Source organism: Ostrinia furnacalis, unplaced genomic scaffold (assembly GCF_004193835.3).
Source record: "Ostrinia furnacalis isolate ACB-3 unplaced genomic scaffold, ASM419383v2 OfSCF4384, whole genome shotgun sequence".
Lineage (NCBI taxonomy): Eukaryota > Metazoa > Arthropoda > Insecta > Lepidoptera > Crambidae > Ostrinia > Ostrinia furnacalis.
The window spans coordinates 225,880-252,019 of record NW_021134623.1 but is presented as its reverse complement, the minus strand read 5'-3'; the positions used below and the strand labels follow the sequence as shown (position 1 = coordinate 252,019).

At 35.7% G+C, this 26,140-nt stretch overlaps 1 protein-coding gene across 4 annotated transcripts in view; it reads right to left on the bottom strand.

The window, feature by feature from the left end:
* The window catches only part of LOC114359406 (uncharacterized), a 98,812-nt gene that overhangs the window by 33,473 nt on the left and 39,199 nt on the right, over positions 1 to 26,140 (bottom strand). Inside the window, exon 1 of one of the 4 annotated variants that reach the window (XM_028313802.1) lies at positions 5,802 to 6,077. The exons of the other annotated variants lie outside the window; for them this stretch is intronic. The gene's annotated coding sequence lies outside the window, so the exon portion shown is untranslated. Of the gene's footprint in view, positions 1 to 5,801; positions 6,078 to 26,140 lie in introns of those variants that run through there. 4 annotated transcript variants of the gene reach the window in all.

Sequence of the window (26,140 nt, the reverse complement as noted above, 5' to 3'; positions counted from 1 at the left end):
AGGGGAAATGGAAACGAAATCTTCTAACTACTTACGTCAAATTGTGCTCTTTTAAGTTACATAGTTATCATTAAGATTTTCAGATATCGATCAAAATAATACTAAAGTAAAAGAAAGAAAGAAAGAAAAGTATTTATTCGATGCAATAAAAGGACAATTAAATATCCTACGGCAAAGCCAGTTCGATTAAGCCATCTCAGACGCCTATGGTTCATGAGGTCTGATACCGTGATACCGGATTATAATTTAACCTCAGTAGTTACAAGTTTACAATAGAAGACGGTAAATTTTCGATTACCGGGATAACAACAGATGTACCACGGCAGTTTGGCACAGTGTTGCACAAATTAAGAACGGAAAACCGGTTCGTTAAGCCGTCGACAATAGGTGCGCTTCCTGAGTGCAGTGCAGCCAGCATTACGTTTAATTATAGGTTGATGACAGAGCTAATAACTAGGTTACATACAGGAACACATCACTAATTGTCGATCGAGCGATGATGCCTGATGATTACGCGATTTATTATCGAATAATTAAATTAACATTGATTGAACAGCGCAGTCAAGTGTATCGCCAAATTGTTGGAACTCATTAACAACTTGAAAGTCTTTCACTAACATCATTGCATTCATTTACGATTTATATAAGTACAGATTTCTCAAGAGTACTATTTGTAGTGTTTTTACGATGAAATGTTGTAGCTATATTAGTAATTAAATTATTATCATTAATAAAGTCTTGTAGAGATGTTACCAACGTAATGAATCATTAACTTTAATTCCAACAAGTTTCTCTAAACTGAGTGTTTACCCACGCTATACAAAAAATGAATTTGATGCCGATATAAGCAATTAATTACAACTTTTCAATCTTGAAAATAATTTTGTAGGTAAGCACTAAAGTAACCGTTTAAGAGAGACAAAACAAGTTAATTATGCAGGCTATAAAAACATTGTTAAAGACACGGACTTTAAAGGCGACTTGAAGGTTAAGGTGGGACTTAAGGATATGAATCACATGGAAAGATCCTGGCTGGTTACGAAACAAGTATCAAGGTGAAATTTCACCTCTGATTTCTTCTTTGATTCCATAATATCCATAATAATTATTATGGATGAAGAAATATCTATAATTTTTGATGAAGAGATGGAAATTTTTGCCATGAAACTTAAGAATCTATGAGGTGTAAAGAGTGATGCTGGTGCTCAAATTTTGTTTGTGATATACCAGTACTTCGTAAATATTCAAAAATATATTTTATTCCCCCTATAGAAATTGTAATATCGTGACGGGTCAATTGAATTTATTCCCGTTTGTGGATTATATTTTATAAGATCAATCTGTACCTAGATCCTGGCTACACAGGAGTTGCAGCGGTGGGAGCGAGAGGTGGGACTGAGAATAGTCCCGTAAATAAGATAAAGCAAGATATAAAAAACTAAATCCCAAAATTCAACATTCGTGTGAAGGAAAATCGTGCGAAGTAGACTGAAGTACTGACTACACTATTACGTGAACTACCAGATACTCAAATAAACATTAAACAACGAAAAATAAACTTTCTCTGTGAATACATAAAAGTCGTCGCGACATGCAAATAGCAAACTAGGAAATCATTTGAATTTAATAGAGGCTAAGTAAACGCATACATAATATTTTAACGAGAATTTTTGCAGTTATAGCGGTAAACTAAAATAAACATATTTCAAATTGGTATCATTACCGCTACGTGTTTAGTGTATAAATTCAAGGAAATCAATTATTAATAACATTAGCAGTAATAAATACTTAGATTTATAAATACACTCAACATCAAATAAACCGCACCTTCCGCGACGCGAACTTTAAAGATTTTCTTCTGACACAATTATGGTACCTCAATAATATTGGTGTTATTTGAAAGCCCAATAAATATCCTTAAAGAAAAATACATTTCATTTCTAAATAAATGATTAACATCCCAACTAATATTATAAATGCGAAAGTAACTCTGTCTGTCTGTCTGTCTGTCTGTCTGTTACGCTTTCCCGCTTAAACCTCGCAACCGATTTTGATGAAATTTGGCATAGATATAGTTTGAGTCCCGGGAAAGAACATAGGATAGTTTTTATCCCGGTTTTTGAAACAGGGACGCGCGCGATAAAGTTTTTCTGTGACAGACAAAATTCCACGCGGGCGAAGCCGCGGGCGGAAAGCTAGTATACCATAAATGTGACTTGAAAATAGACCTCACTTTGGGCTCACCTCTGGGATCAATTAGACCAATTTTTATGGTTATAAAACCAAATAAAGATCTCACGTGTCCTCTTTAACAGATGGATAGCGATTAATCCCAACTTAACAGTTTTAAAGTCATAAAAATGGCTATAGCGTATCTACCTATTTTTTGAAGAAGTGACTCTGGATCCTTGTAAAGACACATTTTTGGGGTAAAAACCTTTCCTTTAATGAAATGAAGTTTAGAACTAGGCTTTCAAATGGTACCAATGTTGGTGGGATGTATACGTTTGATAAGTGCTTGTCGCGGGAGGTGCGATTTATTTGATGCCGAATGTAGTTCATTTCTCCAATGATAGGCCTAATCTATTCTCGCATTTTATCGGCGTCGTTCAGAGCGCAGGTATACATATTGAAACACTTTCTTTTTCGCACAGGTGTGGTTCCAGAATGCCCGAGCAAAATGGCGTCGGAACATCATGCGCCAAGAGTCAAATGGAAATCCTGGCCATTCTACCAACGGGGCGATCGTGTCCAATGGGGTCCCGCCACCTAATGTTGGTCCCAGCACTATGCTGCTCTCCGAACCCATGCCAATAGACGACATGAGGGTGAACACCCCGCACCCACACCCTATGACTTTCAGCGAGCTTTACTGACATCCAGACTTCAATGGCGGGTTCAAACAGGAATGCCCGTAAACCAGCTCGGATCCAACGTTGTTGGAGCGATGTTCACACGTTTGTAAATCGAATGTAGTGTTTTGGAACATTTGTGTTGGGTGAAAAGTTGGTGCAACGTGCATTGGCCAAATGGTCAAATGTTATGGTAAAATTGGTTAAATGGTAATTTCAGAAAAAGGTTGACTTCTTCTCTACTCTAAATTGATAAACAAAATGAGTGTGTGAACTGGTTTTGTATTGGTTGAAAACCAATTCGGCTATACTCGTATTCATTTGTGTAACTGAAACAATGTTTGTAATCATATTTCTAAAAAAGTATATTCAAAGTAATTTTAAAACTAAACGATCACAAAAAATAAGCAATATTAAAAATCTGTAGCTAAGTTTGGACTTGTAAACCCCATTTTTGTACGTAGGTACTTTCTAGAAAAAAATATTTTATATAAATGTATGGTCGTAATGGTTAAAGGTAATGTTTTTTATGCGTCACAAAAAGGACGCCAAAAACAAAAATAAAATTAACTCTCACAGTCAAAATTAAAAAAAATAATAAGAATTTTAAAGATATTGTTTCTATCGAGTTTTATTTTATGGGACAAAGTGCAATGGAGCAGAAGCAAAAAACAAAATTATTATTTTACCGAAATACAGTTGTAATTTATAAATAATAAATAAATAATCTTTGGACAATTTCACACAACGCCAGCTAGCCCCAAAGTAAGCAACTTAATGCTTGTGTTATGGGTGCTAAGCTTAACGGATATACTACTTATATACTTTTATTTTAAATACATAAATATTATACATAGTCACACCCAGACCCGTCACAGAAATTAAATTTCATCATTTCAATTTATGCCCGGCCGGGAATCGAACCCGGGACCTCTCGGCATAGTAGTCCGTTCTGAACCACTACACCAAACGGCCGACAAAAGACAATGTCGGAAATTGGCGTCTTTCTTTTTTGCGCGGCCATCGACCAAACTTTGTTTTTTGATTACATCTTTAACAGATGGATAGCGATTAATCCCAACTTAACAGTTTTATAGTCATATAAAATGGCTATAGCGTAACTACCTATTTTTTGAAGAAGTGACTCTGGATCCTTGTAAAGACACATTTTTGGGGTAAAAACCTTTCCTTTAATGAAATGAAGTTTAGAACTAGGCTTTCAAATGGTACCAATGTTGGTGGGAAGTGGGGATGCATACGTTTGATAAGTGCTTGTCGCGGGAGGTGCGATTTATTTGATGCCGAGTGTAGTTTAAGTGAATTTAGTGAAGTTCTGACGATCGATCAAGCGGTAACAACTAGCGGTACAAATTCCATTGGTATTTAATAAAATAACTTTACGTCTGGTTACGGAAGTTCGACGAAAGATTTATTTGAGATCAATAATAAAACGCCAAGTTTTTCAAGAAATTTCAAAATTAAATTTAAGAAACACGACGTTTAATTAACAATTTTCAGTGCGGTCGCTTCTATTCATATTTTTTTAGTGCCAAACAGTTATGTTTACCTTATTAATTGTTGGTATTTTCTATTAATAGAACCCAATAAGGCAATTTATTACGACACCAATCGGAAGTAGAACAAATTTTAAAATCGCCAAGCAAGAATTACTTTTAAGTGAAAATAGAGGGTCCTTTCCTTAAGTTCCAAACATTTCATTATGTAACACGTAAGCAGAGGGAGTAACTCAGCAGAGCGTGACCAAGAATGTTAAATAGGAGTACAAAGAAAGAGACTCCCACAGGTGTCTACATTCATTCCCGTAGATTATAAAGAAATATCTGATCATGACTCGACTGGGATAATCATAGCTTCAGTAGATATAATTAAAAGTAATAACTCAGACATTTGCAGGAATGAATAACAAAATGCGCATGAGTGACTTGTTGATCGGTAAAGAAATTTCACTAACCAAGAACTTAGCTTGGCCACTTAAGAACATTAGCGGTTGAAATGTGGCTTAGATAATGTAGCACCAAAGAATATGGCGATCCATTTAAAATAATGTGTCTCCATGTCCGACAGTATCAGTAGAAAGTACTCACAGTTAGAACTGATTTAGATCGTTTCTATTTAATTGCCTAGATTAAAACTGGTATCTGATATTACACATTTAGCATTAATAATCGGCGAATGCAATTAATTGTCTCTATTTTCTGCTTTAACTGTAGTAATATTATTGTCTTTATTACCAGATGTAATAGGATAATCATTTCTTGTATCTAATTGGTCTTCAGTATTTTTATCTTAAACAGTGGACACGTCTTCAAAAGTAATGGGCTGAAGACATGTTTCTTCTTAATGATATTTGTTCACTGTTGCGTTTACTTGAATAACGTTATTATCTTCTTGAGAAAGTTTGTTGGCGAAGATAAAAACCTGTACAGAGGTAATTTATTCATCATTATCAAGTTTTCGTGTACGAAATTGCAAGTATTAAATATAAAAGGCGCTATTAATCCGTCTAATGCTGCAAGTGAAAATAACAGCGTTTACAGATTTGCTTTGCGAGATCGTATGCAAATTTATGTGGAGATCAAAGAGATAGCTGAGATAGCTTCGTATGATAATATGATAACGTCTGCAAGTGTAAGGTCGAGAGAAAATATTTTCACGTGATTCACATATCCATCTTTAGAAAAAAATTCTCAAACATAAATGACAGAGGCAGTTTTATAAGAATGAGACTTTGTTTACAATATTTTCCAATATAAGAACTATTTACATTTTTAACAGAGATGGCTACGCTTTTATTTTAGGAAGTAAGTAGTCCGTGACATTATCAATATTTACTCGTAATATTGATGTGGATTGACCTACATAGCGAAGTTGAGTGTACACAATACAGATTTTAATGACTGTTTACTTCAAAAACTTGTCGACAGTTACCTTTTGATGTACAATCTCCCGTGTCCGTATAAAGAAGTCCTCCGAAAGAATAATCTTCAACTTTCAGTCCAGTGAAAGTATCCTCGGTTTCTCCTTTACAGTCTGCACAATCACTACACACTAATCACAGGGACCACAATTTGGACGGACACAATTTTGGTTTGAGTGACGTCATCGGCACCGATCGGTTGCGAGGTTCTCCAAAAATGTGGAGAGTTGTCGATGACAGATGCGTGCGAGTCGCGCGGCCGCTGGCGGGCCAATGAGCGGTGCGCGCGCGCCGCTTGGCTGCAGGGACTGCATAAAGTTCGCTAGTTTGCGGACAAGCCGGTTCACAATGGTTATCATCCGTCATCGTAATAAAATAATAAAAAATAATAAAATTGTTTATTTTCACACCTTATAGGGCTTAATACATTACATCTAAAGTTACAATTAGAATTAAACATACATTATGAAGGAACAGAGAATGGTGTGACTGGAGCCTAATTTAGGGCAGCCCTGTATTTCAGGACTGCAGGTCCCACCCGTGAGGTATAAAGGTAATGATGTGGTAATGCCATTCTTGAAAAATTGTATTATTGTCATGCCCTTATACGGAAAAACAATGAGGTGCGAAGTCGTTTCTTTTCATAGAAAAATTAACGAGCATTGCGTTTTTATGTCTCTTGCTTAAATATTTAGAGTTTGATGTAGATTTATAAAAAACTTAGCATTTTCTAGTACCTAATAAGGAATAAACTGGTTCGATCCTATTTGCTAGGAGAGTCCTAGTTTATTGAGAAGTTTGGGCGCCCTCGCACGCCGAGTCAACATAATGCTTGTTTGGAATGCAATCTCGCTCGCTCTCTCATTTGGGCGTTTTCTCCCAAACTCGGCCCTCTCTTTCCCTCATCAATGAACTGCAGTCGTGCCCAGCAGTTGGGCTTTTTCAACTTTTTGCTCGGACCCTTAGTTCACATTGTTTACTGTTGGCCTTTTCATGAGTTTAAAACGATTTCTAACTGTTATATTATTATGTTCTATACAGAATCAAAAGGTTGACTTTTGACATCGACAACGGATTCTGTATTGTAGGTACAAAAAGTTAAAAAAAATCTTCATCCGTAAAGCGCACTATCTCAAAGATCTATTACTTTAGTCTGAGAGTGAGATACTGTGAAATTATATGTATGCCTATCTAGTAGGTCGTCGTCGTTTCAGCCAAATGACGTCCACTGCTGGACAAAGGCCTCCCCCAAGGTTTTCCACAATGAACGGTCCTGCGCTGCCCGCATCCAGGCTTTTCCCGCGTATCTAGTATGTAATAAATAACAAATAAAATAATTATATGTCTATCAACATAGCTTTTCCAGCATTTATTTTAAATCCCAAAATGACCTTTCAACAAGACAGTTACCACCGTAGGTACGTAGATAAGTTCAGTAAACAGGCCTACATCCTTACTATTAGATAGTTCCAATTTCTGTGAAACATTATCAGTGTTCATCGATTTTGTAAGCCGTCAGACGAGAAGACAAACAAGTTTATCTAACGTCGAGTCACGTTTTGATACACCGTTATTCGCCGGTAGATCTGTGAGCTTGCAAAATGTGTTAGATAGTTTTTTATTTATTCGAATAAGGTCATTTCTGATGATAATCAGTATTGTCTTGTCTGTGTTTCTTTATTTGGTAAGTGCACGCATGCATAAATCTGAATTAAAGTCGTAAGGAATATAAATGCAAAAAGTTATGCAAGCTCACATAAAAAACTTTGAGGAAGTGTTTCAGAACTTAATAGGGGTGATATGGGATTACTTACTATTACATTTTAATACAGGGCAAGACATTTTAATAACTTCTTGAAAGATTCTAGGTTAATTTTTGTCTGCACATTTGAAAACAGACACATTGTTTGTAAATAACATTATCATCGGCAAACGTGATCAAAGCAATTTTTTAATTTTGAAATCGGAACTTTTTAGCCACAGAAAATTAATAAATCTGAATAATTAAAAAGAAGAATATTTGAAATTCAAAATTGGAACTCTTTCAAAATTACAAATATCGAGATTATGAACATCGCAAAAAGGTTGGAATACTTGGAACGCACTGTGATAAATTGGACCAACTGGCATTGAATCACGTATCGCTTGTAAGGGTATAAACCGTTCAGGTAACATTATACTCTTTTATAACTAATATTGCATTTCCACATTCCAAGAGATCCAACCAAGAGGTCGGAATAAAAGAACCAAAGTTACGCGACTTCTTACAGAAAGTGCACAATATTTTAATAGTTTAACATAAAGATTTGTGACAATACAAAGATACATTGTATGTATTATTTTAAACTATTTTATGTAATCCATGTTTGAATTATTGACCATACATGCAATGTTATAATAATACAAAGTATGTATCATCACATAGCTAAGATTTGCCACTCGTTTGTTTTGTAAGACAAAATGATGGCAAGTGTGGAAATACTCATTGCAACGGCTACAATGGATGCATAGTACTCACTGCTAATAGTCATGCATAGCTGGGTAGGGATGATGAGAACGGTAACTATAGGTATACGAAAATAGATTTTTTTATTAAAGAGAATCGATTTGTAAATAATTACGTCACCTTAATTTTAGTTAAGTATGCTTGTACAATAAAAGAAATTGGCGTTGGGATCTGTATGGCAGATCCCATCAATCCCCATAAATTCGTATAACCGGATAAGGATTTGTGGAAGAAAGTTCACAATTTTCCTTTAAATAAAGGAGTAAATTGATGGGAATTAAAATTAATTAATAACCCTGAATGGGAACCACCAGTCTAATGGAATGAGTCTCTTCTCCAAAGTCAAAAGCTTTCATGCTATCCAAGAATTTGCGCCAATAATGAGGGTTTTCGCGATTGAAAAATCCGCCAGATGGCAATACGTAGACGGGAGGTCCAAATGCTGCATGATTGGTGGATTTTGACATATCTGTCAATGTCATGTCAAAAACCCTCATTGAAACGACTTCAGAAATTCTGGTGTAGAAATGTAGTTCCGAAGTGGTTGTAGGGTAATCTACACTCAACATCAAATAAATCGCACCTTCCGCGACGCGAACTTTAAAGATTTTCTTCTGACACAATCATGGTGCCCCAACAATATTGGTGTTATTTGAAAGCCCAATAAATATCCTTAAAGAAAAACACATTTATTTTCTTAATAAATGATAACCATATACCATAAATGTGACTTGAAAAAATACCTCACTTTGGGCTCACCTCTGGGATCAATTAGACCAATTTTTATGGTTATAAAACCAAATAATGATCTCACGTGTCCTCTTTAACAGATGGATAGCGATCAATCCCAACTTAACAGTTTTATAGCCATAAAAATTGGCTCAAGCGTAACTACCTATTTTTTGAAGAAGTGACTCTAGATCCTTCTAAAGACACATTTTTGGGGTAAAAACCTTTCCTTTAATGAAAGTAAGCTTAGAACTAGACCAATATTGGTAGGAAGTGGGGATGCATTGCGTTGGAAAGTGCTTGTCGCGGGAGGTGCGATTTATTTGATGTCGAGTGTATATTTGGGACGTGTGTACCCTAAATAGAGTGTGCCTACCTAAAGGACCTAACTAGGCTAAATAAAAAACCTTATATCCGAACCGTACGGATCCGAACGTATCCCTTAGAACAACACTAGCCTGAGTCATTGTAGGTATCACACAGTTGAAACGCTAACGAGCGATGCAAATCGCCACATGTGCACAGAACAGAGGAAGTTGCACATGTTCGAGATGAACGGGGCACGGCAAAAACAAGGCCAAGATGTGATCATAGATCGTGACAAATAGAAGATTGTGTTGAGAAAAGCTTGGACAGTAGGTTTTTAAAAATTCAAACTTTCTATTGAAAATCAAACAAATAAATAACTTGAACGGGGTAAGGTAAAATAGACGTAGCTGAAGACTGAACGCAATGGAAGACTGTTGTGGACGTCCTCTGCCATCTAGGGGACATATGACATTAAGTTATGAAATTGAAGGCTATGAATTTTCTAAGTAAGAAGAATGAAAGAATAGTAATTGTGTTTAGGTGCAAGTAAATTTTATCATCGGTTACCTCATGCATTTTCGATAATGGAGAACGAATTTTTACATTTTAAGAAGTCCCACAGTTAATCACAATTTTATCTCATTTCACTGCTTGACGTCATAATAATAATATGCTCACGGAATAAAATGAAACTACAGCTGTAGATCCAAATAGGATGTCGTTGGTGAACTAATCCAATTCATTTTATTTCCAATTCCGTGAGAGATGGCCGTTATACGTGTCTTCCATTTTAAAAAGATGCGCATGAGTGGATCTGTTGGTAAAGTTTAAAAAGTGCGCCGCAGCTTCAGATTATGATCGTAATAGCCGTTAAAACGATTTAGTCATTAATATTTTATTCAATGTAAACTAAGTTCTGAAATAAATCGCTTCTAATCTTCAGCTGTTAGTTGTTTCATTTTTAAATTTAATTGATAGCTCTACATAATACAATGTCCTCGGAATAGCAAATGAGTTAAATTTATCCTAACATAATACTTAAATACTAAATAATTTTAGAATCTGCATCCTTTTGCACAGATACATTTTAAAACACTTAGGCAGGACAAGCAAATAACAGCCTGTAACATAAGCTGTATTATTTTTCGTAAATCAAGAAAAACTGTTGATACTAGCTGAGCAAATGTTGTGTCAGTGTTAAGTTTCAATGGCTATTTGTTCAGCTTTGATGGACAGACGACCGTTCGATGACTAATGATAATAAAAAGATGTGTCATTGGCGTCCGTTTCTCAAAGAAATATTGTGAGAATTATAAGTTTAATTATTGTATTTACATGTAAGTATATTTTATGCAACACCAGAATTATTGTGTTTCCAAGAGCATAGAGAATGGTAGACCGCATGAATACCACTTTAGACATAGATAATGAGTCAAAGACATTGTTTTATAACCACATGCATGAAGGTCCTGTAAGTAAGTAGTCTTTTTTATTTTATTTTGTTATTGTCTCTTTAGTCACAGCTATCATGGTTCTCAAAACCAAACAGCTGCCAATGAAGAAGAAGAAGTCTTCACAGAATTTATTGGCACATCAAATGATTATTATTTCTCAAGTTTTCAATGAATGACTTACTTAACTAGGCAAATTTAAGAAGCTGGAGATACAAAAACCAAACAAATGCATACCCTTAAAACCAGGAAGTATTTTAACAAAACTACCAACGCTGTTGGGTCGCCATTACTGTCACACAGTTAAAGTTTTCAGTTACAATTAACCAATAAAAGCAATGTCAAGGGTTAACCGTCAATTTGTCTCGGTGCGGGTCCCTTCGTCCCTTGGCACATAAATTGACCAATTGCTAATGTGAATGCCCGCTTCATGTCTTTGTAGGGTATGGTTAGATCGATTTAGATATTGACTGCTATATGAACAATTTTTTTCCAGTGTAATCGGATCTTGTTCGTTAATTCCTCAATAATATGGGTAAGATTTCATTTAGACTAGTACGAGTAAGTGGTGACAAAAGCAGTACTTAAAACTATAATAAGAGTGTGTAAACCATATTCATGATTCGGACTAACTTTAGTCCACATTGGATCAAGTCTTTACTCTTACTCTTAACTCACTTATGCGAAAATCATGACCGAAATATTGATGATGACAAGATTTAGCCTTCAAAAAGAGCATTGCGATTTGTGACGCTGAAGCAGTGACCAAAATCTAGAATAAATAGAGCAAACTAATCAACTGACGAGAAAGCAAGCCATCAATATGAACCCATCTAAACTGGACATGATGAAATGTCATCGCTAATCACTTTAATGGAACTTCACGTGTCCGCGATAATTTGACCCGTCAATACTGGCCTTAATTGAATAGCTGATGCCTTGGGGTGCACACGCGAGGCAGTAATGATGACCGATATGGCAGCACGACACCGTTTACATTTGGGCAAACACGCTTATGTTATTTTGATTAATTAAGAAAAGAACTATCAAGATCTTTTAAAGAAAATTGCCCTTATTTTGAACAATAGTTTAATGAAAGTTGCCTTTTTTGTTGATACATAAATTATAGTGCGAAATTCCATCAGAAAGTTTTGAAGAATACTTAATCATCTATGATTAATCGTTTAACTCTCCTGCTACTTTTTTGGAACTCCTTAGAAAAACTCTTGAACCAGATTGAAAATATCGACTTAACAAACTGCAAAATCGTTTCGATCGTTAGCAAGCAAAAAAATATATCCCGCTGCGGCCATCTTTCGCGGCTTAATTTGGACAAACATCACGTCTATGTAGGTCGTAAGCACAGAGCATAGAAACCTCTAAGCTGTGGTCGGAAGGCTAAGCCCGCGGACCGTTAAGCCACGTTTGCATCCAGCTAATGTATCTTCGCTTACGTACTCTTTCGTAATTCCATTTTGCGAAAGGCTGCACGACCCTTGATGCCTTGATGCATTGACCTGTCAGTCTTTGTCTATGGTTGTTTACTTTTAAGGACGCTGTCGGATTTTTGTTGTGTGCCAGTGTTTCGAGAAACAAAGGAGATTGTGTGAAGTTTATTGCATGGACTTTGTACGCATTACGAAATTATTCTTTCACTTTAATTTCCCATTCATTAAGATTTGAAACCGGATTGATAAAATCTCATTCAGTTCTTAGCGAAAGATTCCTTACGAATTTCAGACTAAAGTTTTTCAGACAATCATTTGAGTTGTAAGAATTGATTTTATCTGCATACAAAAACTTTACTCAGCAGTTACGGCAAAAAATCTCAGTTATTAAAAAGTCTGTGGTTCTACATGAGTAAGAATGCAATATAAATGTGACCCTGGGCACAAGGTTGACAAATAATCAAAACGAACGTAAGGAAATATCAATTCCGAGTCTGGAGTTACCTTTAATAAAAGCCAATTGCTTTGTTGACTACTGCAGCAGACTGATATTTTGTCTGCGTCATGATCTAGCTAGAATAAGGCCTAAGGTTTACTGTGTCCCGAAAATAGGTAGGTATGCCTGTTGCACTTAAAGATTTTACAAAGTAGAAGTGAACTATAGTAATAATACTCTCACTTAATTCTACTATTACCCCAACTCTCTACTCTTCCAAGAGCTAGCTAATCCTCTTTAGCATGTCAAGCTAAAAAAAGTAAAGTAGAGGCGTACCTACCTAACTAAATTACATCGTAATGTTACATGAATTCTACAAAAAGTTTCATGAATCAAAAGGCTAGGCTAGCCCTAGTGATGCTCTACCTCTGGACTTCAGCTTGGCACTACTTTTTGGGACACCCTGTATTATTATCCTTACAGTAATAAAACATATTCTTCCATATATGTAGTAACAGCCATAGTTCATGTTTTTATTAGCCGCATTGAGGACTTGAATTACATTCAAATCCATTTCACAGAGAGTGAACTTTGGAACAATTCTAAAACAGTAACCATTAACATTAACTACGTTCACGATTACGTTTACGTGACATCTCAATTATGAGTCAGTAACCCAGATGTGCAGGAATAGTTGTATTATGTCTTGCTAATTCCCAGATATCGGTCGAGGGTCAACACCCCGGTATATTTAGCGGAGTGCCGGATGTGGCTAGTGTGCCAAAAGGGCAATACGTTTGGCCAATGTTTGGGCTTATGAGAAACGAGACACGACTTTTTTGGTTTGTCACGATCTGTACATAAATTATGCGCAATATAATTTACGGGCAACTAAAGCGGGAGAAATTCTTCAGAAGAAATTAAAGTTAAACATTTAACTGCTTTAATTAACTTTTATCCTTCATATTATTAGAGAAAGTTAATAAATTAGGTTGTAGAACTGACAGTCGATTTAAGTTATAATGTTTTTAACAAACAAAACTTTGTAAGAAATAGAGGTATCTAGAATGGTACTTAGTTACTTACTAATTTACTTATTCAACTTTGTGTAGAGTAGCAAATTCGTTGAGATATTATGAGTAATAAAGAAGTAAGTAACCACACTTACCAATACGTATGTGTACCTATTGAACCTGAAAAGAACTGTAAAAAAGTCCAAACAATTTTGCTGCCAACATAAAAACTGATTTATTGTATGTTTGGGTTTAACTCTCTCGTCTTTCATTCAAAGAAATAAGGATTACTAATATTTTTTCTAAGAATCCAGTATTTTGCCCACTATACTCTTATGAATGAGCAAAACACTCCAGTGTTTGGCACAGATTCAAAATGCGTGATTCCGTGATGCGTGATTCATACGTGATGCGGAGCTGTGATTTTTACGTCATACTGTGGCACACATCATTCGACATGTCTGGTTGTGATTTGTAAATAAATAAATAAATTTCTTTATTAATCATAACATAATACAGATACTTTAAAAGAACTCTGATTTCCGAACTAGGTATAGAATACCTGTATCTCAGAAGATCAGCGCCCTCTTCCCACAGATCATAAACAAAGAAAAATCAGAAGTGTTAATTTAAAGATTGAACATAACAATGTTTTTGTGAAGATAAACTGGAGCATTGGTGTTCAAATTCAATAATATTAAGTTACTCGAAGTGACTAAAGGCGATATAAGGAGTCCATCTGTGGATAATATGGTGCAGGCTGGCTTGAACTAAAGGGATAGAGCTATAAATATCCAGAACAAATGCGATTTAAATCTTTCATTGATACCACACAACTTCACATAGTAACTGGTTCAAGAGATTGACTAATTGAGACATTTGTAGTCATAATATTATAGATTGTATTATAAAAAATCTTTATTATTTTTCTGTATTAGTTAAATGTTATCATTTAGATCACAATATGACTTTTGCTCTACGTATAAGTGCAGAGGTCAGCTCTACGAATGCCTACGACCCTTTTAACCTAAAATAGCTTTGCAGAACTATGATTGATAATTATTCTATTTCTATTACACACTCCCCATGGTATTCAAATGATAACATCTAATACGAAAGCGAAACTTTCACCGACAACAATCGAATAATAAAATCGCATTAAATATTCAAGAAGTATGCGTCCGACAATCGCATTACGAATTTGAAATTATTTAATTTAGTTACATAATTATTTTTAGTGGGTACAGTTGGAGAAATAAGAAGTTACAACGAAAAAATGATATCCCGCAAGTAAAAAGGGATTTTTTAAAAGTTACCCACAATTTATACCGGGACAGGCCGATGAAGCTAAATCTAAGCGTGTTCATAGATTTATAAAGAAGAGAAAATACTTAGTAGAGCAATGCTTAAAAAAATCCAAGGAAACGGCCATCTTTTAGTTGTCACCAGACCTCTACGCCTACTATTACTAAAACATCTTACATCTATAAAAGCAAAAGGTCACTGACTGACTGACTCCACTGGGGGTTCCTTTTAGAACGTAGGTGCTCTCTAAGACAGGATTTTGCAAAATTCAACTTCTAAGGGGGTAAAACGGGATCTACGCGTACGAAGTCGAGGACGGCCGCTAGTTACTTATATCTGTATTTTGTCACAAATATCGGTATTGGGTGCGAAAATGTGAGATGGGAACGGACCATTTCCTAAAATCATATGACCAGAAACAAGAAAAGATATTCTGTAACTACCGAAACACATGCGGGAGTTGCCGCGGGCAGAAGCAAGTACCTATAATAACCTGACTAGAAGAGAAACCAAGTGCTTTTAGTTTTTGGGTCAAATACCTTGTTCTTGTTTAGATAATATAAGATTAAATATTACATAATATTTGGTTTACTGCAAAAAACTTTCTGCTCTTACGTAATATCTAAGCGAAATGCCTAATAAAAATTCTCAATTGAAAATATTTTCCAGACTGTACAAGCCGTATCGATTGCAATTTGTATAAACACTTTCCTGGCACTTATGGTGACTAATAAACGAAAGTTATTCGAGTTCAATAAGTTGGAATTAAATACGGAAATTAATATTTTTCTATCAGAAGCCGTGTGTTTCTGGCAAAGTAGAATATACATAACTAGTGATCACTCTCACTTCTCCTGTGGGTGTCGCAAAACGCGACTAAGGGACTTTATGCGAACATCAGTGCCCCGATTACGCTAATTTTTAACGTCTCCAATACAGACGCGCTTCTTCGATTTCTTCTATTCTGCGATACGGATCGGTCAAGAAGAATCGAAGAATGATACCCAATCGCTGCAGAATGATAATATTGACTTTGTGTACAAATGGAGCCAGGAAAACCATCTCCCACTTAATAATGACAAGTGTAAAGTTATTACTTGTTCGCGTAAGCGGAGACCAATATGCGCAACGTATAGACTATCTGACGCGCCACTGGTAAGAGTTGATAACATTCGAGACCTAGGCTTAATTATTGACGAAAAATTGGACTTTCATTCCCACGTATTAGCGACCTGTAAAAAAGCGAGTAGTATGCTGGGTTTCGTAATGAGAACAGCGGCGCAGTTTGACAACCTCTCAGTGGCAAAAGTTTTATTTAATGCATACGTCCGCAGTAAACTGGAGTATGGTGCGGTAGTATGGGACCCCTACGAGAACAAATATGTTCTCTTAGTGGAAAAAATACAGCGTAAGTTTGCGCGCTGGTTATATAAAAAGCGATACGGGTACTACCCATACCTGTATCCGTCAATGTTCGTATGTGCAATGGTCGATATGGAGTCTCTCAAATATAGGCGACTTATACTCCTCCTAAAGCATTATCTCCTAATTATAAGGAATGTTATTGAGAGTCCATCTGTCTTGGAGAGGCTATGTCTACTGGTTCCAAGGAACATACCTCGGGACGCCTCGGGAGTGCAAACTGCACCGCGCCGCCCGCCGCGCCTGCTAGCGTGCCCCGAAACGCGCACGCAGCGCGCCGCGCACGCGCCCACCGCCCGCGCTCTGCGCCTCGTTGGGGATTTGCTCGCTCAGCACACCGACATCGACATTTTTGCTATCATCATCATCATTTCAGCCACAGGACGTCCACTGCTGAACATAGGCCTCCCCCAATGACTTCCACATCGCACGGTTGGTAGCGGCCTGCATCCAGCGCCTTCCCGCTACCTTTATCAGGTCATCGGTCCACCTTGTGGGTGGACGTCTCACGCTGCGTTTTCCGGTACGTGGNGCCCGCGCGCTGCGCCTCGTTGGGGACTTGCTCGCTCAGCACACCGACATCGACATTTTTGCTGACCAGATTGGAATTGTGTTTCGCCAATTCTGTCTTCTCTTAAATGACACTTTCTGACTTATTTAACCATTGACATTTGTATATTTTATTTTTCTGTTTAAAATTGACTCTAATTGTATTTCTTAACATGTATTTGACCATTGACATTTATTTGTATTGTTCTATTTAAAATTGCCTCAGTAGTATTTCTCTGACATGTATTTTGACCATTGACATTTATTTTTATTTTTCTGTTTTTTAAAGTGACTTATTAATATCTCTTTGACATGTATTTGACCACTGACATTTTTTTTCTCTTGTTCAGTGTTTCTTTAAATTATTTAATGTTCAATACTCAATATTTTATTGCATCCATTATGTTCTTAAAATTAGAACATTATGGGCCATTTAATTTATAAACTGCATGTATTTTATTTGTGACCTAAGTGTATGATATGTTTATTTTATTTTTAAGCTTGTAAGCGCTTTGGACCTGCTCTGTAATCTTACAAGTGTTTTGCATTAATAAATAATAATAATAAACAAGAAGCGCGTCTGTATTGGAGACGTTAAAAATTAGGGGCCCAGGTCTCATCAACCCGCGTGGGGTGTGTAAATAAAAACCTCCATTTGCTTCTGGTAAATTCGACAGGATCGTGCTCCTGCAGACTAAATGACCTGATGATGATTATTACGTCAGATGCCTTTCATCATCATCATCATCATTTCAGCCACAGGACGTCCACTGCTGAACATAGGCCTCCCCCAATGCCTTTAGTTCGGGTCATTTAGTCTTAGATAAAGATAAAGATACATTTATTTGTTCAAACATGTGTACATAAGGTGTTAAGTCATCATTTAAAATCTTAACTCTAGGATATACATAGCCATACTTTCTAGCACTCTTTTAAACGCATAACTCTACAAGATCGTGCAAACAGTCCCATTGCGTAAACAGTATAATTTATAGTTATTGCCGTACGCAAAGCATTTGTGTCAATTGTATAACAAACAAGTTAGACTTTTTTTGCTGTACAGTCAGTAACGTAAAAGTATGTTACGTTTCAATTTGCTTGTCGTCGCATCGATTTAAAGCAAGCAAATTGAAAATTATACTTTTTAAGTGTACGTTTACACTAAATAATTCTAGGCTTCAAAAATTAAACCACTGAAAATGAAAACTTATTGAAAAGCTCTACAGCAGTTTTAGATTAACCTATACGATACAAGAATACAGTACAATTTATTTGGAAAAAGTTCAAGCGGTATTTTCAAGTGGGACGTGTAAAAGTGCTTTTTAAAAGCCTATTTGCAAAAATAAATGAGTTTTATGAGTTTTACGTGTAATCGTTGAGCTAATACTCTGATATTTGTGGAATATTATTAATAATAATTATTATTATCAGTAATTTTGCAGCCAACTCTACATTTCCCGGCCCAAGCTTCCGATCTGCGTTTGCGCAACGAGTTCTTTTATTGGCACAGTAATTTATTAGAAGCAGATTATTATTTCCATGTTTATATGACGTGAAGAACATTTTAAAATCAAGAGTTTTTTTTTAGAATATAAATATACGTAGAATGTGTACGAGGTTCGATTCTAAGGCTAATCGAGGTTGAAGCTTACAAGTTTTTTTCTAGAATTATTATGTGCTTTTTGCGATTGAACTAAATGCAGATTCGTGTAGGGCTCTGTAATAAATTATTTTCTTCGTTACTCACCAATCGAGGATTGAAAGAAGATGATTACTTACCTGAAAACAAGAAGACAATTAATTAGTTAATGTGAAATCAAGTATAACCATATTTCTCTAGACATATCTACTCTTATTACGAGATAATCAAATCAATCAAATCAAATCAAAATCATTTATTGCATAATGTAGGTACAGTCACGGAATGAAAAGGTTCGTCAGTTTTCAAATTGATTCCTTCAACGAATCGCGAGCACATAATATTACCTTTTGAAACTATGTTATAGAATAATCTCGAGTTAGAGAAAATAATCTTTAACTGTTCGTCAGTAAAGTTCAAAATTATTCAGATCAAAGTTGTTTGACGATTTATATTGTCAAAAGATTATTATGATTGATAAACTAAAACCTTCTTGTTGGTTCAACCTGCCATTATTATTTCTATTAAATAAAAAAACTACATTTTGTAACATTGCACTGATGCAGATGGGATAGAAAAATAAACAAGCAAAACCTTATTCGTTAGCAAACGTCATTTTTATTTAAATGTTAGCAGCACTGTTTCTTGCACTGTTATGTTGGCAGATTTGACACTTACAGTACCTAGTGCAAGCGAAAACCGACACTAAGGTGACGAACCTTTTCATTCTGCGACTGTACATACAGGTCACATAAAAATATACAATTGTTCAGCTAGGTACCCATATCGGCATGCAACAGAATCAATTTTTCGTGATTCAAGAAATTAAATTAAATTAAAATAGTCTTTCTCTTGTCTAATATTCAAAGGTCCTGAGATTTTTGTTCATTCTCATTCCAATGATAAGAACTTTACATTAATCATTATACAGGTCAGAGAAAATACACTTAAGTAACGGTATTCGAAACTATTACTTAGCTAAAAGAACTCGCAACAATTAAACTAACTGACTAATAAAACAATCAACTTTCTTCACTCGTTCACATAATTTGTTGACGTTGAAATGTTTATTATTATTACTAATTAAACTCTATTAATGAAGACGCAAGAACTGTTTTGGCGTGAATGATTTGATTCCCATCACTTTTGGTGATCAATGTTATTACGTATGAGATATTGTTATGAGTTGATGTTGGTTTTCTCATAACAGTTATAAAGGTAAGGTAACGGTTGACATTTTAAACAATGAAAACTTGCTATGGTTGCTGCTTGACAGCCGCGTGGCTTAGGCTGAGTTGCACCACCTAACTTTGACCGTAACTATACACCGATAGCCGGTGTTTTTGTATGGAGTTTGACAGACTTTTGATCTTTGCTATACTATTAGTTCACAACGCACGGTTGGTAGCGGCCTGCATCCAGCGCCTTCTTGCTACCTTTATCAGGTCGTCGGTCCACCTTGTGGGTGGATGGATGTGGTGGATTCCTAAGCAGTGGACGTCCTAAGGCTGAAATGATGATGATGATGATACTCGTAGTTGAAGTAAGATGCACTATCTTACCCAGGGTTAAAGATTCGAGTAGCGGAGAATACAACAATCGGGGTTGTAGGTTTTGATTCCCGTAAGGTCAAATAATATTGTGATGAGATTTGATGAGAACCAGTCGGTCGGGACTCGGGAGTGATTGGTTTATTCGCACAAGCTCTTTTTAGTTTTAGAAAGAATTTGTTATGATCATCTAACTTACTTTAGTTTTGTATATCTACTACTCGACCATTAATAAAGGGAGTCATAATGTCTTAGTAGAGAATTATTCAAGTAAACCTTACTACAAAAATCACTCTAATTCCCCTCTTAATACAGGTGATCACAAGGTCGTGTTACATTTGATGTGCAGTACACAAAATGAGCTAGCTATGTGTATTCTCGTGAAAGCCGTGATATAACAATGACATTTCGTCGGATTATCACAGAATTATGCGGGGACCCGGATCCGCATTGAATGTATTCTTGCGCTGAGAATGCAACTGTGCAAGTTATGAGAGACGATCTTTGTAAATATCGAGAAGTAAAGTAAAACCATAGATGCGTAATATACTTAATACTAAGTATGTAAGTATTATTAATAAAATTTTATAGAGACTGATAAAAGTGACTGAAGTTTAGTACTTCGTCTCCAAGTAGTGGGAAGGGTTAAAATTTACTGGTGGGACGTGTTTCCAACCTGATTGATTTTTAGTGACTTTTTGCCTGATGAAGATTTGAAAAAATTGAAGTGTAAATGTCATTTTGTCACCATTTTCTGTGTGAAATTGTCTAAATTGTGTAATGTAAAATGTATTTTATTGTGTATGGTAAAATGTTAAGTTACTTTTTAGTTAGAGTCATCTATGTATTTCACATTTGCTCTACAAAATTTAGTTCCTTCTATGGGAAGTAGAAGGAACTACCTACCCTCTACTTTCTATAACTTGCGCCACAAACGCATCTCATATTAGACCTTACGAAACCTCATCTATGGTTTATGGTCCATTGAGACAAGTTCAGTGCCGCCCGACAGGTTCGCGGGGCGTTGACCTCGATCGTCTGTCCTTGTCTAATGCTATTGTCAATTCTTTTGACTCTTAATAACTTGAGAGATTAGAAAGTTGAAGGGTTGAGCAGAAATTATAGAAATAACAAAGATATAGGTACTTTCGTTGCATGTTAAGAAACCTTAGTGAAAAATGTTTGTAAGATGAAAAACATAGTCATAATCATAAATGATAGTAGAGTCATAGAATGGCTTGGTATCCCGAAATTAAATTTTTAACAAAATATCTAAGCATGCCTTTAACTGATTATTTTAAAAAACATTCATAATATGTTATGGTTTCACAAACTCTATATTAAAAGCTACATGGCTACTACATCACATGTTAGAATTATTGAAATTTTAATATTGTACTTTGATGCTTCAAAAAGGCAAAATATAATACGCATAAAATAGGCAGATCCATAATTTACATAAAAACACTAAAACTTAACTTATGCATATGAGGTCAATCGGAAGACAGACGAAAGTTCAGTGCTCTATAAACGGCCATTGGAACAACTTTTTAACTATGCCTATAGAAAACTACTTTCGGAAACATCTTACAAACTGGAAATTCAAGTGGGAAATTATTGCGACAACTTTTAATACGACATATCCGGAGAGAGGTCAAAAACTTGTGTAGATAGTAAAAGGTAAAGTTAATTAATGTTAAAATACACTCGGCATCAAATAAATTGCACCTCCCGCGACAAGCACTTATCAAACGTATGCATCCCCACTTCCCACCAACATTGGTACCATTTGAAAGCCTAGTTCTAAACTTCATTTCATTAAAGGAAAGGTTTTTACCCCAAAAATGTGTCTTTACAAGGATCCAGAGTCACTTCTTCAAAAAATAGGTAGTTACGCTATAGCCATTTTTTATGACTATAAAACTGTTAAGTTGGGATTAATCGCTATCCATCTGTTAAAGAGGACACGTGAGATCTTCATTTGGTTTTGTAACCATAAAAATTGGTCTAATTGATCCCAGAGGTGAGCCCAAAGTGAGGTCTATTTTCAAGTCACATTTATGGTATATGTTAATCATTTATTTAGAAATGAAGTGTATTTTTCTTTAAGGATATTTATTGGGCTTTCAAATAACACCAATATTGTTGGGGTAACATAATTGTGTCAGAAGAAAATCTTTAAAGTTCGCGTCGCGGAAGGTGCGGTTTATTTGATGTTGAGTGTAGTTCATTTACAGGTTGAAACTTTTACGGAAGAGTTTGTAAAGTAATTAAGCGTGACAAAAAATGCATAGACTTATAGTCGTGGGAGCGCAAGTCAGCTGGAAGCCACACCTCACTGGTCACCAGCACACCCATGAAATTATCATAAGAAACTGACAAGTCACGTCGAGTAACCTCTTTTCACTCTTAACTCCTTGAAATAAGATAGTTTTTGTGCCTTTTTGTCCGTAATTGTACACGAAGTGAAACCTTTGAAAGTAAAAAATGAGTTTTTTGAATTTCGAAGGAGCGAGGATTCTTTTTTATTCCTTTTCACTTTTTTCGGCCAAGGAATGAAATCTCAAACTCTATGATGCATGTCATGATTGAGACTCGTGCATTTTGTTTCTTTTTAAAACCGGCAAGCTTCTTTTATGATGAAATTAAAAAGTTTTCTTTGTAATTTTCCTGAAACTTTGTACTTAGTTTATATTTTATTACATAACTAAATAAATAAGTACATGATTGTTAATCATAATTGCTATCTTTCCCACAGTCCGCCCATTGTGACGCCTTTGCGATTGTCAACTAGGTATTCATTGTGGACATGTAATGTACAGACCATATAGCTACATGAATAGGTATTTTATGTGGTTACATCACATAGAAATACGCTTCATAATCATAATTATAATATATATGTTGTTGGTATGCCATATAAATAAATAAATAAATAAATAAATAATTATAGACTAGACGATTGCAGTGCCTACATAAAATACAGAAAATTAATGAATTAAGTATTATACAACTAAAAATAAATATAATCTGGCTGCTCGTCTGCCACCTATCACATAAAAAATATAAGAAGACAAGTTATTATCTATCTCAACTTAGACCCTCCGGCTCTGAACAATCGTATTCTTACGAAAATAAATCTAAATGAAGTCTATTTGGAAATGTATTTAACTAAAACCCACATTGTATCGCCACGTGTCAGAAATGACTCTACATTTTCAGAGCTTAAGTTGGATTAGCGATGTTTTGTTGTTTTACTTTACTAGAATGTATTATAGGTTAAATGTTTGTGTAAGATAACTGTTTTCACCGGACTGTTCCCACCTCTCGTTCCCGCTGCAACTACTGTGTAGCCAGGATCTAGGTACAGCTTGACCGCCAATAAAACCCAACTAGTGAAGGTTAAGTTTGTCCCGGGGGAAAGTTAAACTGTCATTGGACCCGCAACGAAATTAATCAGAGGAACATAGGAGGAGTTCGACGTTATAATAACTGTTTCGTATTTATTAAACAGTGACTTTTAGTGTCGCGTTCACGCTCGCTATATTTCACCGTATGTTTCCATATCGGCTGCATTGATGTTCCCAAAGTGTGCAGTTAATTAGTGACTTCCCGTTGTTTGTGTGGGTTCACGGTCATTGCCGGCATCGCTGCCAGCCCTACTTGTTGTTTTAGTGCACTGGTTCTCAACATGTGTTCTATAATTTTGGAATTAGTCTGTCCCTGACTACAGAGCTTAGTGTGAGTTTACATGAAACGTCGTCACTAGTGAGTGCGTAAAAAATGACATTAAATCTATGACGGATTGTAGAGCGCCCCTAGCGGAAACTTTCAAGAACTGAAATATTCATAAATATTTTCGTAAAGCGCTCACTAGTGAGGGTTTATCAAAGCTTTTCCTTTAGGCAATAGAAATCTAAGTTGCTTTGATACTGGCCACCAAAAAAATTGCCGTTAAAATTCTTGTGGGAATGCGTATTTTTCGGATTTTGGTCTCAAACAAAAAGTTACTTTATTTGATCACAACAGAAGAGTCTTTCGGATCGAACTACTCATAAGTTTTCTTACGTTTTGAATTTGAATTTGAATATGCTGTTTGAATGACACACATTGTAGTCGTTTTTTATATTTACGAAGTTTGAACACCACAGGTCTGAGAAGTTCAAATTGTTCACCCATTGGCCCTTAAGAATGACGGAATCACGGAATGTGGGGCCTATTTTTAGAGTGTTAATTTTACCACCATATTTGTAAACACAAACGGAGTACGCTATGAATGGAAACACACACTATGATGGAGATTGTATGATTCATTTCAAATTATTTTTTCTCCACCATCATCAGCATTTTAGCCACAGGACGTCCACTGCTGAACATGGGGCTCCCCCAATGACTTCCTTTCCTGCAACCTTTATGATGTCGTCGGTCCACCTTGTGGGTGGACGTCCCACGCTGCTGTACCGCTCTCTTTTTTAGTTCTGAATTATTTTTGAACTCTTCAAGCTTTCCTGGTTAGATTTTATTGGTATTTTTCCACTGTTTTTAACGTCTACCAGCATCTTTACCAGAGAACATCGGTCCATTAAGCTTGTAATAGGTAAATAATATAAAAAAGAATTAACCGTACCCTACCTAGCATCTCAAAACCGTCAAGGCATTTGTAATTATGCATTCCTTATTCGTACGGCTATTTGCTGATTAATTGCAGAATTTCCTTTTAAATATCCGTAATTAGCGTATTGGATTATAATCAAGAAATTAACATAATTAATGTCTGATTAGCAATGTGAGATCTATGTCGCACTATGCTGAGTAAATACCAAGGTGTGAAGTGGAGCGTTGGAGAAAATTTACTATACTCGACAATAATAGGTGACGCTGTTTTTGTATCAATGTTAATGAAAACAATGAATCGGTATGTATCACTAATGTGTTCCTAATTTTTGACATGTGCTTCAATAAATTGTATAAATGAGCTTGATTGTCGGCTAACGCTTCATATACTCGTATTTTTTGTTAACATTTTTGTTTATTAAGGTGATCCATCCTAGACATTCTCAAAATTAGGTGAGATTGCGGTCAAATACAAAAAAGAAATAATTGTACAAACTTTACCACATTTGTAACAGTGTAGGTAGGTTACGTTGTATGTTAATAAGACAACTTTGAATTGCGTAAGAAAATATTAGTACCCAAGTAAGATCGCCGAACGGGGGTAATGTTGTTATTTGCAATGTTGCAACATTTCCACGTAAGTAGGTACTTACTTTGAATGACTGATGAGATTCTACAATGAAGAGGTTTTGCAAAATGTCAACAATTTATTTTTACTTGTACTTCGTTCAAAATACCTAGACCATAGATAATGTTAGGAATATTGTTTGTGTCAAAAGTCATAGAGCACTGAATCACTGTCTTACTCATCGGGCGTGTGTATAATGCAACAATACAACATACTCTACAAAACAATGCAGCATCTTGCATTGTTACATTACACGCGAATCCTTCGAGGGAGTATGGTGCTCCCTCGAAGGATTCAATTTTATTGTACCGCACATGAAAGTATTATTTTAGTTAAGAAACTTGTGAAATAACATAGTTATAGAAGCAAATAGAGCAGTAGCTATGCTGGTGCCTTAATTAATTATGCGTTTCATTGCAATCTAAACTCTACAAAAGCACAACACACACACAGCACTCAAAAAGCCATGCATTCCTTTGAGATGATATCGGAACACAGACTCTACAAATTCGAATAACAGAAACATGCAAAAGCATTCTCTTATATTTTATGGTTTCACAATAAGCGCTTTGGAAGTTGTATTCTGTTAGAATAGAAGATGGTTGGAAAATAAATAAAAAATAACAAAGAAAACTTGTTAAGCTCGCAACGCTTCCTCGTTTAAAATCGGAGTAATTTCAAACACAGTCAAAACACGTCTCGAAGTCACATTGATGCGCGCGCGCCGCTTAAATTAAGTCGTTTTTTGTTT